Source organism: Scyliorhinus canicula, chromosome 3 (genome assembly GCF_902713615.1).
Source record: "Scyliorhinus canicula chromosome 3, sScyCan1.1, whole genome shotgun sequence".
Lineage (NCBI taxonomy): Eukaryota > Metazoa > Chordata > Chondrichthyes > Carcharhiniformes > Scyliorhinidae > Scyliorhinus > Scyliorhinus canicula.
The window spans coordinates 117495743-117510022 of NC_052148.1; positions in this window are offsets into that span (position 1 = coordinate 117495743).

Sequence of the window (14280 nt, forward strand, 5' to 3'; positions counted from 1 at the left end):
GATTGCGCTGTTCTGCAAATAATTAATAACAGCAATAAGAATAATTTAAACAATTAGCTTTGGATCTCACACTGGGCTAAACCTTTATAGGAATATTAGACCTATTCTAATGCATCTAGATTTTATTATCTTTTACAATGCTATTCTTTCATTTGACAGCTTGCTAGTTGTTGTCAGAAGTAATAACATGGCAGCTACTTTATTTGATGGTCACTTACGTTTTCCAATCACTGCATTAGCATTACTCACTTTTGGAAACTCAGACTACAGCACTTTATGATGAACTGTAGAAGAGGAAACATCATTTTACTTACCTTGTAGACTCTTCTAGCTTCAGATCCATGGTCCATGCCTCCACTCTGCCGGTATGATTCGGGAAGGCTTCCAAAATGTGGCTTCTTTACTGAAAATTCTAGAAAATGTGCTAGAATGGTGCTGCCAACTTCTAAACAACAGCCTGTGGGGTTATAGCCCCAGTTCTTCCTTCGTCAACAAAAATCGCTGGTGCCAAAATTGGAGGCAAGATGTATTTTATGCATTCATGGGATGTGAGCATTGCTGGTTCAGCCAGCATTTATTGCCCAAACCTCATTGGTGAACTGCCTTCTTGAACTACATCAGCAGTACTATTTGAGAGGGAGTTCCAGTATTTTAATCCAGTGTCACTGAAGAAATGGCGAAATATTTCCAAGTTAGAATGGTGAGTGGCTTGGGGAGTGGAACGTCTGACTCCATGCAGTATCAGAACGGGACCCCAAATTCTGACCTCTACTGCTGTATTCAGGTCAATGCTCCTTCCGCAGCCAACTTTGCTGAAGCTGATAAACTGATTATTAAAACAACATTTTCTCATTGCTGCATCTGGGATCTGACTGTGTGCAAATTGGTTGCCACTTTTACCTGCAACGCATATTTGGATTCTGAGATCATAGAAGGTGCTCTATAAATACAAATTATTTCTTGATCATTCAGAATTTAATCCAATTTATCTTGTATTCACTTGTAAAACTAAAATATTACAAGTAACTGTTTAATAATAATTCTGCTTTATCCATTTATAGCTCCTCGAGACCCATCTTTTGTTCCTTGTTCATTATCGCCATCTTTTCCCTGACACTGTCACCCCTTTGTCAATTAAATTACTACAGCTTCCACCCTATTTGATCCACGCTGAGACCTTCCATTTTGTTCTTTCCTCTGGTCCCTCTATCCACAGAACCATAGGATTCCTACAGTGCAAAAGGAAGCCATTTGGCCCAAGGGATCTGCACCGACCCTCTGAAAGAGCACCGTACCTACGCTCACTCCCTCACACTATAAATCTATGCCTCTGTACTTGCTTAAAACCAGCTACATCTCTATTTTTTTCCAATTCTGACGAACACTCACAGACCTGAAATATTATGGGATAAATATTTGTTAAGGGTAATTTTGAGTATAGAGGTCATGTTTGTATCCCCGAATTGACTTCCGGTTCGCGAGCGGAGCGGCCGCAAAAAAAGGAGCTCCCGCAGGACAACGAAGTCGGGGCTTTTTTCAGGGGTCTCCGCAATGGGAGGAGGCGGGAAGGGGAAAAAATCCTAAGTCCCACGAAATCAGTGGCAGGGGAACTGGGCCCTCGGCAGCGGAGCGATCCGGCAGCAGCAGCAGCGGCAACAAACACTCCCCCCCCCCGCCGCCCCCCCCCAACAGCACCAGAGCGCAGGGCAGGACCGGAGCACCGGCCCGGACCGAAGCAGGGGCCAAGCCTGCAGAGAAGAGGGAGCGGAGGAGCGACCAACGACCCAACCACCCCCACCCCCCAGCGGGAGATCGCAGGGTGCGACGAGCAATATAAAATATTATTTTTTTTTCTCTTTTTGCCCTCTTTTTCTCTCACCCAAAACAAGCCCACCTGAGAAGAGTTTTATAAAAGAGAAAAAATAAAGTGGTAAAGGAGAGAAGGGAGGAGAGAAGAAAAAGGGAAGAAACAAAAAAAAATAGGGGGCGGAAAAAGGGGAAAAGAAAAACAAGGGGAGAAGAAGAAAGGGAAGGGGGAGAAAAAATGCCAGAAGGGAGCCAAAGCAGAGGGAGAAGGGGCACCAAAGGCAGACGGGGCAATGGGCGAGCCAGTTCAGAGGAGCGAATCAGCGCACGAAGCGGCAGAACGGAAGTATCGCCGCATCAAAAAGAGCTGGACAGATAGGTGCACTCTTGCCCGGGGCCAGGGGGGAGCTGGAACTGGAAGGCAGCCTTTACCGAGGCGCTGAGGGAGCATCAACAGGTAAGCAAGGCAGAGGCGAAGGCAGACATAGAGGCTGCAGTGCAGGCAGCGAGGCCAGGGCCCTGACAGAGGTGCAGCAGGCCTTGGCCAGATTTGAGGAGAAATTGGATACCCAAAGGGAGAAACTGGAAGCTCAGGGGGCGACCATTAAGGAGCTAGAGAAAGCAGCGACTGACATGAGCGACCGGGTCACGGCCCTGGAGAGGGAGGTAACGAGACTGGGCACAACACAGGGGAGCCTGAAGGGCAGAGTAGACGACCAGGAAAACCGCTCAAGGAGGCAAAATGTCAGGATAGTGGGCCTGCCAGAGGGGATCGAGGGTAGAAACCCCACAGCATACATGGCCGGGATGCTGGGCAACTTAGTGGGGAGGAAAATCTTTCCCAACCCACCAGAAATGGACAGAGCACACCGGTTGCTGCGCCCGAAGCCCAAGGCAGGAGACCACCCGAGAGTAGTCATAGCTAAACTACACCGGTACCAGGTGTGGTGAATCACAGGAGCGTAATTCACACTGTATTACACAGGTTGTACTATGTCTCTGTAAGCTCGGCACACGAGCAGTTGCACTGCTCTGCCACTAGGGGGAGATGCACTGGGAGTGTACGGGAGTTTGTACTGGCTCCACCCTTGGCTCCTCCCCTAACCGGAAGTATAAAGGTTGATGCTGAGAGCCTGCCTGCCAGTTCATCTGGAGTTCATCTTGTCACAGGCAGGCTCTGTTGTAAGACGATTAAAACCACCGTTCACTTCTAACCACGTGTCGCGTGAATTTATGGTCTCATCACCAGGATAGGGAAACTATCCTGCACTGGGCCAGGAAAAATAGAGCCTGCAATTGGGAAGGACACATCATTAGAATTTATGAGGATATTGGGGCAGATCTAGCCAGGAGACAGGCAGAGTTCAATAGAGCGAAAGCAGCTCTTCTCAGGAGCCACGTGCGTTTTGGTATGCTGTACCCAGCGAAACTCTGGGTCACATACCAAGAAAGAGAATACTTCTTTACAGCCCCCACTGAGGCAAACAAGTTTGTCGAGGGACACGGCCTGGAAAACCACCAGCGAGGGTAGGGATGAGGGGCCCCTGGCAAGGGGCAACAACACGCCGATGGGGGGGGGGTGAGGCAATGCCATGCCCCCCTGCCCCACCACAACAAGAGCACCCTGAACAAAGAGCAAACCACTGCCCGAGGGACCGCTGCAGGTGGGAGGCCAGGCCCCAGCACGAGAGAACGAGAGTAGTGGAGAAGGGACAGCAAGCGAGAGGGGTGCAGGGTAGGATGGGGGAAGAGCGGGCAGAAAACTGCAGAGGTCAGGCAGGGGAGAAGCGAGACAGTAGCTCCCGAGAGGGGGGCCACAGTACTAGCAGGAAAGCTAGCGCCGGGGGCACGTAACAAAGCAGGGCCGCAGCGCGCCCCAAACAGGGAGGAAGGCGCCAGGCAGGGGATGGGGGGGACCACCCATCAGAGTCGGGAGAGCAAACGGGGACGGGAACAGGGGAAAGAGGGACAAAGGAGGGGTATACGGGGGAGGAGGGAAAAGGGAGAGACCGGGGGCGGGGGGTACACAGGGAGCGAGAGACCGGGGAGGAGGGATGCAGGGAAGGAGGGACAAACGAGGCTATCATAGATTATCATAGAATTTACAGTGCAGAAGGAGGCCATTCGGCCCATCGAGTCTGCACCGGCTCTTGGAAAGAGCACCCTACCCAAGGTCTACACCTCCACCCTATCCCCATAACCCAGTAACCCCACCCAACACTAAGGGCAATTTTGGACACTAAGGGCAATTTATCATGGCCAATCCACCTAACCTGCACATCTTTGGACTGTGGGAGGAAACCGGAGCACCCGGAGGAAACCCACGCACACACGGGGAGGATGTGCAGACTCCGCACAGTCAGTGACCCAAGCCGGAATCGAACCTGGGACCCCGGAGCTGTGAAGCAATTGTGCTATCCACAATGCTACCGTGCTGCCCAGTTTCCTAGAAAAGGAACAGGGCTACAAAGTGCCACAACCAAGGGCTCGAAACAAGGAACCGCTGCAAGCACCCACCCAGTACGGTCTCTGGGCGAAGGGAGACCTCAGAGTGCAGGGGACTCTGTGGCGGACGCACAGTGGGCGGCCATGGCGGGTGCCCGGGACAAAGGGAAACCCCGGAGCGCAAGGACCCGACCGCATGGAGAGAGCAGCGACAGCGGCCATCCTGGACAGCCCTCTAACAAAGGGAAACCCCGGAGGGCAGGGGCACATCCACCAGATAAGTATGGTTAATCCCACAGGAGCGAGGGGGCAGAAGCCCCCCACCAGGATAGTCACCTGGAACGTAAGAGGACTCAACGGCCCAGTGAAGAGATCCAGAGTCCTCACCCACCTAGGAAATATGAGGGCCGACATAGTCTTCCTCCAAGAGACACACCTGAGAGAGCAGGACCGACTGCGGGTAAGAAAGGGCTGGGTGGGACAAGCCTACCATTCCTGCTGTGGGACAAGGGCCAGGGGGGTGGCGATATTGATCGGCAAGAGGACGATGTTTAGGGTGACAAAGACGGTTACGGACCCGGGGGACGGTACGTCATGGTCAGCGAGGCCCTGGATGGGGCACTGGTGGTACTAGTCAACGTGTACGCACCCAACTGGGATGACACAAGCTTCATCAAGAAGACCGTGGCAGAAATCCCAGACATAGCGACGCATCGACTAATCATGGGGGGGGGGGGGGGACTTCAACTGTATACAGGATCCACAGGCAGATAGATCAAACCCCAAAACAGGGAAAAGCTCAAGCATGGCATGAGTCACTTTATGGAGCAGATGGGAGGGGTGGATCCCTGGAGGTTCGCCCACCCGGGGGAGAAGGAATTCTCCTTCTTCTCCCCAGTACACAACGTATACACCAGAATGGAACTTTGACCTGCTCTCCACCAGGAAAGCAGTGCACCAACTCCGCCAGGCACGTGAGACCCTGTACGAACACGCAGACAAAGCCAGCCGCCTGTTGGCACACCAGCTGAGAAAGCAGGCAGCCTCCAGAGAAATTGCACAAATCAGGGGTACCAGAGGCACGTTAGAAACAGAACCAGAAAAGATTAATAAAACCTTCAAGGCCTTCTACCAAGAGTTGTACACCTTAGAGCCCCCAAGGGGGGAGTCTGGGATGAAACGGTTCCTTGATGGACTGGACATTCCAGTCGTGGGGGAGGGCAGAAAACGGGCTTGGAAGCACCACCAGCACTGGGAGAGATCATGGACAGCATTAGCTCCATGCAGGCGGGGAAGACGCCGGGACCAGATGGATTCCCGGCAGACTTCTACACAAAATCCGCGACAGCGCTGGCTCCGCACCTGCGGGAGATGTTCACAGACTCGCCAGCTAGGGGCACACTGTCACCCACACTACCAGAGGCTTCAATCTCGCTGATACCTAAGAAAGACAAAGACCCAACGGAATGTGGGTCATACAGACTCATCTCACTGCTGAACGCAGACGCCAAAATACTGGCAAAATCCTAGCCAAAAGGCTAGAAGACTGTGTACCTGAGGTGGTCACAGAGGACCAGACGGGCTTCGTCAAAGGTAGACAGCTTACCTCGAACATCAGGCGCCTGCTGAACGTGATAATGACCCCCTCCGGGGAGAGAACACAAGAGGTGATCGTCTCCCTAGACGCAGAAAAGGCCTTCGACAGAGTCAAATGGAAATACCTCATAGAGGTACTGGGCGGTTCGTGCTTGGAACAGGGTTCACCTCCTGGGTAAAGCTCCTATACAACGCTTCCATGGCGAGCGTACGGACCAACAATACTAACTCCCAATACTTCCAACTGCACAGGGGCACCAGACAAGGATGCCCACTGTCCCCGCTGCTGTTCGCCCTAGCGATCGAACCACTAGCAATCGCGCTCAGAGCAGCAAAAAGCTGGAGGGGGATCCGAAGGGGAGGCAGCGAGCAGAGTCTCACTCTATGCAGATGACCTGCTCCTCTACATTTCGGACCCACAGAGCAGCATGGACGGAATCATTGCGCTCCTGAAAGAGTTTGGCCCCTTCTCGGGCTACAAACTCAACATGAGCAAAAACGAGATCTTTCCAGTACACCCGCAAGTAGGGGGTGCAGCACTAAAGGGGCTGCCGTTTAAACAAGCCCGACACAAATTCCGCTACCTGGGGATCCAGCCCACGACTGGAAAGGGATCCACAAATGGAACCTCACCAGTCTGACGGAGGAAGTAAAAAAGGACCTACAAAGATGGAACACACTCCCACTCTCCCTTGCGGGGAGAATCCAGATGATCAAACTGAACGTACTGCCCAGGTTCCTCTTCCTGTTTAGATCCATTCCGATCGACATCCCCAAGGCCTTTTTCAAAGCGCTGGACAAACTAGTCATGGCGTTCGTATGGGGGGGGGGGGGGGGGGGGGAATGCGAGGATCCCAAAGAAGGTCCTACAAAAAACAAAATCCGGGGGGGGTGGCTAGCCCTCCCAAACCTACAATTCTACCACTGGGCGGCGACGGCCGAGCGAATAAGGGGATGGATCAAGGAGCCAGAGGCCGAGTGGGTGCGCGCGGAGGAGGCCTCCTGCTTGGGGACCTCCCTCCGGACCCTCGCCACGGCAGCACTCCCATCCCCACCCAAAAAACACTCCAGCAGCCCGGTGGTGATAGCCACCCTCCAATCCTGGAACCAACTGCGGCAGCAATTTGGCCTGACCAAAATGTCGGAAAAAGCTCCCCCATCTGCAACAACCATAGGTTCACACCAGCACTGACTGACGCCACCTTCAAAAGGTGGGGGCAGGACGGAGGGACACTGACAGTCAGGGAACTATACACGGACGGCAGGATCGCAACACTGGACGAACTGACAGAGAAATTTCAGCTAGCCAGGGGGAACGAGCTAAGGTATCTGCAGCTTAAAAACTTCCTACGAAAGGAGACAAGGACGTACCCACAATCGCCACTACTGGAAGAACTACTGGACGCAAGCAGACTAGACAAAGGAAACTGTAGTGACATGTATGACCGACTGATAGAAAGGGCCGACACCGTACTGGACGCAACAAGAAAGAAATGGGAGGATGACCTGGGGATTGAGATAGGGTGGGGACTCTGGAGCGAAGCACTGCATCGGATCAACTCCACCGCCACGTGCGCAAGGCTCAGCCTGACGCAGCTAAAAGTGGTACATCGAGCCCACTTACCAAGAACCCGTATGAGTCGGTTCTTCCCAGAGGTGGAGGATAGATGTGAACGGTGCCAAGTAGGGCCGGCCAACCATGCCCACGTGTTCTGGGCTTGCCCCAGACTTGTGGAGTACTGGACAGCCTTCTTTGAGGCAATCTCCAGTGATGGGGGTGAGGGTGGAGCCATGCCCGAAAGTGGCGGTCTTCGGGGTCTCGGACCAGCCAGATCTATTCCTGGGGAGGAGGGCGGACGCCCTTGCCTTCCTAATCGCCCGCCGTAGAATCATGTTTGGCTGGAGGTCAGCAGCAACACCCAGAGCTGCAGACTGGCTGTCCGACCTCTCGGAATCTCTCCAAATGGAGAAAATCTAATTTGCCATCCGAGGGTCAGACGACGGCTTCCACAGAACGTGGGAGCCATTCACGTGACTGTTCCGGGACCTGTTTGTGGCCAACGAACAAGAGGAAGAATAGCCAGGTAGCCAAGAATCAGGGGAAAGAAGCCAAGGCATGAAAGGGAGAGATAGACCGGGAGGGAGAGACGCTAAACCTGAGGAAAGAAAGGCGAACCGTGGAGGGGGGGGGGGGGGGAAACAAGAGGGGAGAACCAGTGAGGTGGGGGGGACAGGGAAATGGGATCCAGAAGGAAGGCTCGGGATACCAAAACGAGCATGACATCGCCAGGAGCGGGGAACGAGGAAAATAAAGACGGAGGACAGGAGGAGCAGCAGAAGCGGTGGCGAGCGCGAGACAGTAGCGAGATCCGTCCGGGAGAAGCAGGCGACAACATGAAACACAGCCAAGTATCGCACACTGTAATTATCTCCCCAGCACTCAAATGTAGATTTGCCTCCCCAATCCCCACCCCCCCCCCCTCCCCCCACTTCCCCGTCCCGCAAACAGTCGCCCACTTACGTGTTGTAAATAATTTTGCCAGGTGTACAGAGCTGCCGCTGTCGAGCTGGTGCACAATACCCTACCAGTTATTCAATTTCATTTTTTATTGTATTTTTTTTTACTATGTACCATTTTCTTCTCTTTGGTATGTTTGGGTGTGCCCTTCTCTTCTATATATGTGTATATATATATATATATATATATATGTGTTTCTTATCCTGTGTACATAACGGTAATTATACCTTGTTCAAAAACCCAATAAAAAAACATTTATAAAAAATGTTTGTATCCCCCCCCCCCACCCGACTTCCATTGAGGCAGGCAGCATGTAAACTTTGTGATTTTATCTCAATTCCTGATTGTATCGTTGGACAAAGCAGTACAGCTTGCTGCCTCAGTACTCAGGAAGCAGTTGAACTTTATGCGCTGGTAACACATGGGTGCAGCCAACATGCTTGCTCTTAAGAGCAATTTGACCCTCTTGATGGGATACTGTACTCAGTGAAAGAGAGCTGCAGCTGACTGCCTGCCCCAACACTTGGTTGCAAGAAGGCACTGAACAAATGGAGCACCGGAGAAGTGACCAGGCTCCAACGTTCGTAGAGTAGGCCATTCAGCCCTTCGAGCTTGCTCTGATTGGGCAGAACAGTGGCTAGCACTGTTGCTTCACAGCGCCAGGGTCCCAGGTTCAATTCCCGGCTTGGGTCACTGTCTGTGCGTACTCTGCACATTCTCCCTGTGTCTGCATGGGTTTCCTCAGGGTGCTCCGGTTTCCCCCCACAAGTTCCGAAAAACGTGCCGTTAGGTAATTTGGACATTCTGAATTCTCCCTCTTGTTGTGGGCCAGACTTTAGAGAACCCCAAACTGTATCATGGAGTTCACCTGACCCATGACTTTCAATAGATTGTGGTTATGGGGAGCACACGGTCCACTCTGCAGGTATGGTGCAAACAAAGCTTTACAGTACTTTTAAATTAAAACACTGTTATTCTATGAACTCAAGTTAACCTTTTGAAAACATACAGTGAATATCTTAGCAACCATCAATTTAAATACAACCCCCAAAGAATACAACATTAGGTAATCCTCAATAACTTCCCAAACAACATCCAGAAGACAAAAGAAACACTGTTTAACAGAAGGACATTAGGTTTACATTCACTACTGGGAACATTTATAATTCTGGATTCACCAAATGATCAAGAGATAATCTTTTCATGGCAGAGAGATCAACAGTACACCTGCTCTGTCTGGCTTCAGCTCCAACACTGAAAATGAAACTAAAACACATCCTGCAGCAAACAGCCTAAAACAACAGTAAAAAGCTGACAGACAACCCAGCTCCACCCACTCTCTGACACCACTGCAGTAGTGAACACCCATTTCTTAAAGGTACTCTCACTACAGATATTTATACACACCCATTTATAAACACTCATTCCTTAAAGGTACTCTCACATGACACCTCCCCCCAAGAAAAAAAATAAACCATCAACTTCAAGATGGTTTCATTTTTCACCTTTTCACTATCCTTTAAGAAATGCACACAGTAAATATACTTTTTTGTTTAAAAAAAACAAGACACGCAAACAGGTACAATAATATATTCCATTTTTGTTCTTCTTCCTCCAACTGAAATCATTCATGATTGACAGTCTCTTTGAACAAGAAGGTCTCTGCATGATACGTCCATTTCTCTATGCCTCAGCATTTCTCTTTAAAGTCAGATACTTTAGTTCAATCTGATCGCAGAGTCCCTTGTAATTCTCCAACACAGGAGCATTGGTTATCACAGCTTTCAGGCTGTCAAATGCCTTTGATTCCCACTTTGATTCAAATGATATTGATTCCCACTTTTTGTCTTAGGAAGCGGTCCTAAGCAATCATTTAGGACTCTTGTAAAAGGTTCCTCAAATGCTGGAATGGGTATTAAGGGTGCTGGTTTTATCACTGCTTGAGGTTTCCCTATCACTTGACATGTGTGACATGATTGACAAAATTTAACAACATCTTTATGTAGTCCAGGCCAATAAAAATGTTTTTGTATTTTAACTTGAGTTTTCCTTATTCCCAAATGACCTCCCACTGGTACCTTATGTGCAACTCGCAACACCTACTTTCTATACCCTACCGGCAATACTACTTGATGAACGTCTGCCCACTTTTCATCCACCTGCATATTTAAAGGTCTCCATTTTCTCATCAAGACATCACTTTTACGGCAATAACACTCTGGTATACTCTCAGATTCCTCTTCCGTGTATGCTTTCTGATATATCTGTTTTATTTCTACATCTTTCTGTTGTAACTCCGCCAATTTTCCTGAACTAAAAATATCCATCTCATCCTCCACATGTTCTTGTTCTTTTTCAACCATCTGATCAAAAATCATTTCTGATAATTGCACTTCAACTTCATCTTCACTCTTTGATTTCTCCTCTTGTCTTAACCTGTGACTTTGCGACCTTGTTACCATATAATCCGGAAAACTCCCAGGATATTCGTCCTTCAACACTTCAGTTGTCTGATTCTCCACTGGCTTATCAACCAACCTAGGCATCATTCCCACCTGCGATCCAGCTATATCATTACCCAAGATAAACTATTCCTGGACAAGATAGTTTCCCACTTTAACAAACCGCACTGTCTTATCCTGTTTTACCACATCAGCCTTCCCAGTGCTTTTCTTCAACAATCAACACTGACTTTACATGGCCTAGTTTATTACAGTGAAAACATTTGAAACTTTTCATTTGTTTACCATCCTCCTGGATCCCCACCAAGCCTTCGACTATGACGCTCTTTCTCACTATCCTCATTACTATCATCCAACTGTACGTATCCCTTTACATCTGCCAATTTTAACTGACTATCATGTTTCATAGCCATTTCTGAAGTTCAAACTCTCTCTCTTTAATTTTTCCCCTGATCTGTATCTTCCTTTCTCTTTCTTTTTGTTCTGCTAGGGCTATTCTTTCTTTTCTCCTTTCTTCTCTCTCCTGTTCTTTTTCCTCTCTCTCTTTCGTATTCAAGCTGCTTTAATTCTTTCTCATGTTCCATTTGTTTAAGTTGTAACTGAATTTTTGCCATTTCCAATGAGTCAAACAGTATCTCAGGCACCTTTCAATGCTCAGCCACCGTCATAATTACCTCATCTTTTCGCACTTTGTCAGGCAATGTTAACTGCAATGTTTTTGCCAAATCTAACAGCCTGCTTTTAGTCTCTCTCCATAAGGTCCCTCGCACGCCCCCTACCCTGACGTCCTCCCTTGCCCCCCTCCCTTGCCCCCCTCGTGCCGCCCTCCCCTGCCCCCCTCGCGCCGTCCTCTCCCCTGCCCTTCTCGTGCCGTCCTCCCTGTGCCCTCCTCGTGCCGCCGTCCCTGCCCCCCTTGCGTGCCCCCTCCACTGCCCCACTCACGCGGCCCCCTGCCCTGCCCCCCTCGCCGACGCCCTCCCCTGCTCGCGCCACCCTCCCCTGCCCCCTCACGCCATCCCAACTGCCCTCCTCGTTATGCCCTCCCCTGCCCACCTCGTGCCACCCACCCCTGCCCCCCTTGCGCTGCCCTAATCTGCCCCGCCCTTCTCGCGCCACCCTCCCCTGCCCTCCTCGCTCCGCCCTCACTTGCCCACCTCGCACCGCCCTCCCCACCTCACGCCGCACTCCCCTGCCCACCTCGCGCCCCCTCCACTGCCCTCTCTTGCCGCCCTCCTCTGCCCACCTCGCGCCCCCCTCCCCTGCCCACATCTTGCCCCCTCCCCTGCCCCCTCTTGCCACCCTCCCCTCCCCGCGCGCCCTCCTCGCGCCACCCTCCCCTGCCCCCTCACGCCGTCCCAACTGCCCTCCTTGTTATGCCCCTCCCCTGCCACCTCGTGCCACCCTTGCGCTGCCCTACTCTGCCCCGCCCTCCCCTGCCCTTCTCGCGCCACCCTCCCCTGCCCTCCTCGCTCCGCCCTCACTTGCCCACCTCGCACCGTCCTCCCCTGCCCACCTCGCGCCCCCCTCCACTGCCCCCTCTTGCCGCCCTCCTCTGCCCTCCACACGCCCCCCTCCCCTGCCCACCTCTTGCCCCCTCCCCTGCTCCCTCGGCACCCTCCCTCCCCGCGCGCCCCCCCCTACCCCACCTTGCGCCCCCCTCCCCTCCCGCGCGCCCTCCCCTGCCCCCTCACCTACCGCGCGCCCCCGTCCCCTGCCCCCTCGCGCTGCCCTCCCCCTCATGCCGTCCCCTCAACTGCCCTCCTCGTGCCGCCCTCCACTGCCCACCTCGTGCCGCCCTCCCCTGCCCCCCTCCCGCGCCCATCTCCCATGCCCCCCTACCCTGCTGCCCTCCCTTGCCCCCTCGCGCTGCCCTCCTTGTGCCGCCCTCCTCTGCCCCCCTCGTGCCGGCCCCTCAACTGCCCTCCCCTGCGCCGCCCTCCACTGCCCCCTCACGCGCACCCCTCTCGTGCCCATCTCCCCTGCCTCCCTCGCACGCCCCCCTACCCTGCCGCCCTCCCCTGCCCCCTCACGTTGCCCTCCTTGCGCCGCCCTCCCCTGTCCCCCTCGCGCCGTCCCCTCCCCTGCCCTGCTCGTGCCACCCTCCCCTGTCCTCCTCCCGTGCCCTCCTCGCGCCACTGTCCCCTGCCCCCAGCGCACACTCTCCCCATCCCCCTACCCTGCCGCCCTCCCTTGCCCCCTCGTGCCGCCCTCCCCTGCCTTCCTTGTGCCGCCCTCCCCTGCCCTGCTCGTGCAACCCTCCCCTGCCCTCCTCCCGTGCCCTCCTCGCGCCGCTGTCCCCTGCCCCCCTAGCGCACACTCTCCCATCCCCCTACCCTGCCTCCCTCCCCTGCCCTCCTCGTGCCGCCCCCTCCCCTCCCCTCCTTGTGCCGCCTCCTGCCCTCCTCGTGCCGCCGCCTCCCCTGCCCTCCTCGTGCCGCCCCCTCCCCGCCCTCCTCGTGCCGCCCCCTCCCCGTGCCGCCCCCTCCCCGCCCTCCTCGTGCCGCCCCCTCCCCGCCCTCCTCGTGCCGCCCCCTCCCTGCCCTCCTCGTGCCGCCCCCTCCCCGCCCTCCTCGTGCCGCCCCCCTCCCCTGCCCTCCTCGTGCCGCCCCCTCCCCTGCCCTCCTCGTGCCGCCTCCTCCCCTGCCCTCCTCGTGCCGCCCCCTCCCCTGCCCTGCTCGTGCCGCCCCCTCCCCTACCCTCCTCGTGCCGCCCCCTCTCCTGCCCTCCTCGTGCCGCCCCCTCCCCTGCCCTCATCGTGCCGCCCCCTCCCCTGCCCTCCTCGTGCCGCCCCCTCCCCTGCCCTCCTCGTGCCGCCCCCTGCACTCCTCGTGCCGCCCCCTCCCCCTGCCCTCCTCGTGCCGCCCCCTCCCCTGCCCTCCTCGTGCCGCCCCCCTCCCCTGCCCTCCTCGTGCCGCCCCCTCCCCTGCCCTCCTCGTGCCGCCCCCTCCCCTGCCCTCCTCGTGCCGCCCCCCTGCCCTCCTCGTGCCGCCCCCCCTGCCCTCCTCGTGCCGCCCCCCCCTGCCCTCCTCGTGCCGCCCCCTCCCCTGCCCTCCTCGTGCCGCCCCCTCCCCCTGCCCTCCTCGTGCCGCCCCCTCCCCTGCCCCTCCTCGTGCCGCCCCCTCCCCTGCCCTCCTCGTGCCGCCCCCTCCCCATGCCCTCCTCGTGCCGCCCCCTCCCCTGCCCTCCTCGTGCCGCCCCCTCCCCTGCCCTCCTCGTGCCGCCCCCTCCCCTGCCCTCCTCGTGCCGCCCCCTCCCCTTCCCTCCTCGTGCCGCCCCCTCCGCTCCTCGTGCCGCCCCCTGCCCTCCCCGTGCCGCCCCCTGCCCTCCCCGTGCCGCCCCCTGCCCTCCTCGTGCCGCCCCCTCCCCTGCCCTCCTCGTGCCGCCCCCTCCCCTGCCCTCCTCGTGCCGCCCCCTCCCCTGCCCTCCTCGTGCCGCCCCCTCCCCTGCCCTCCT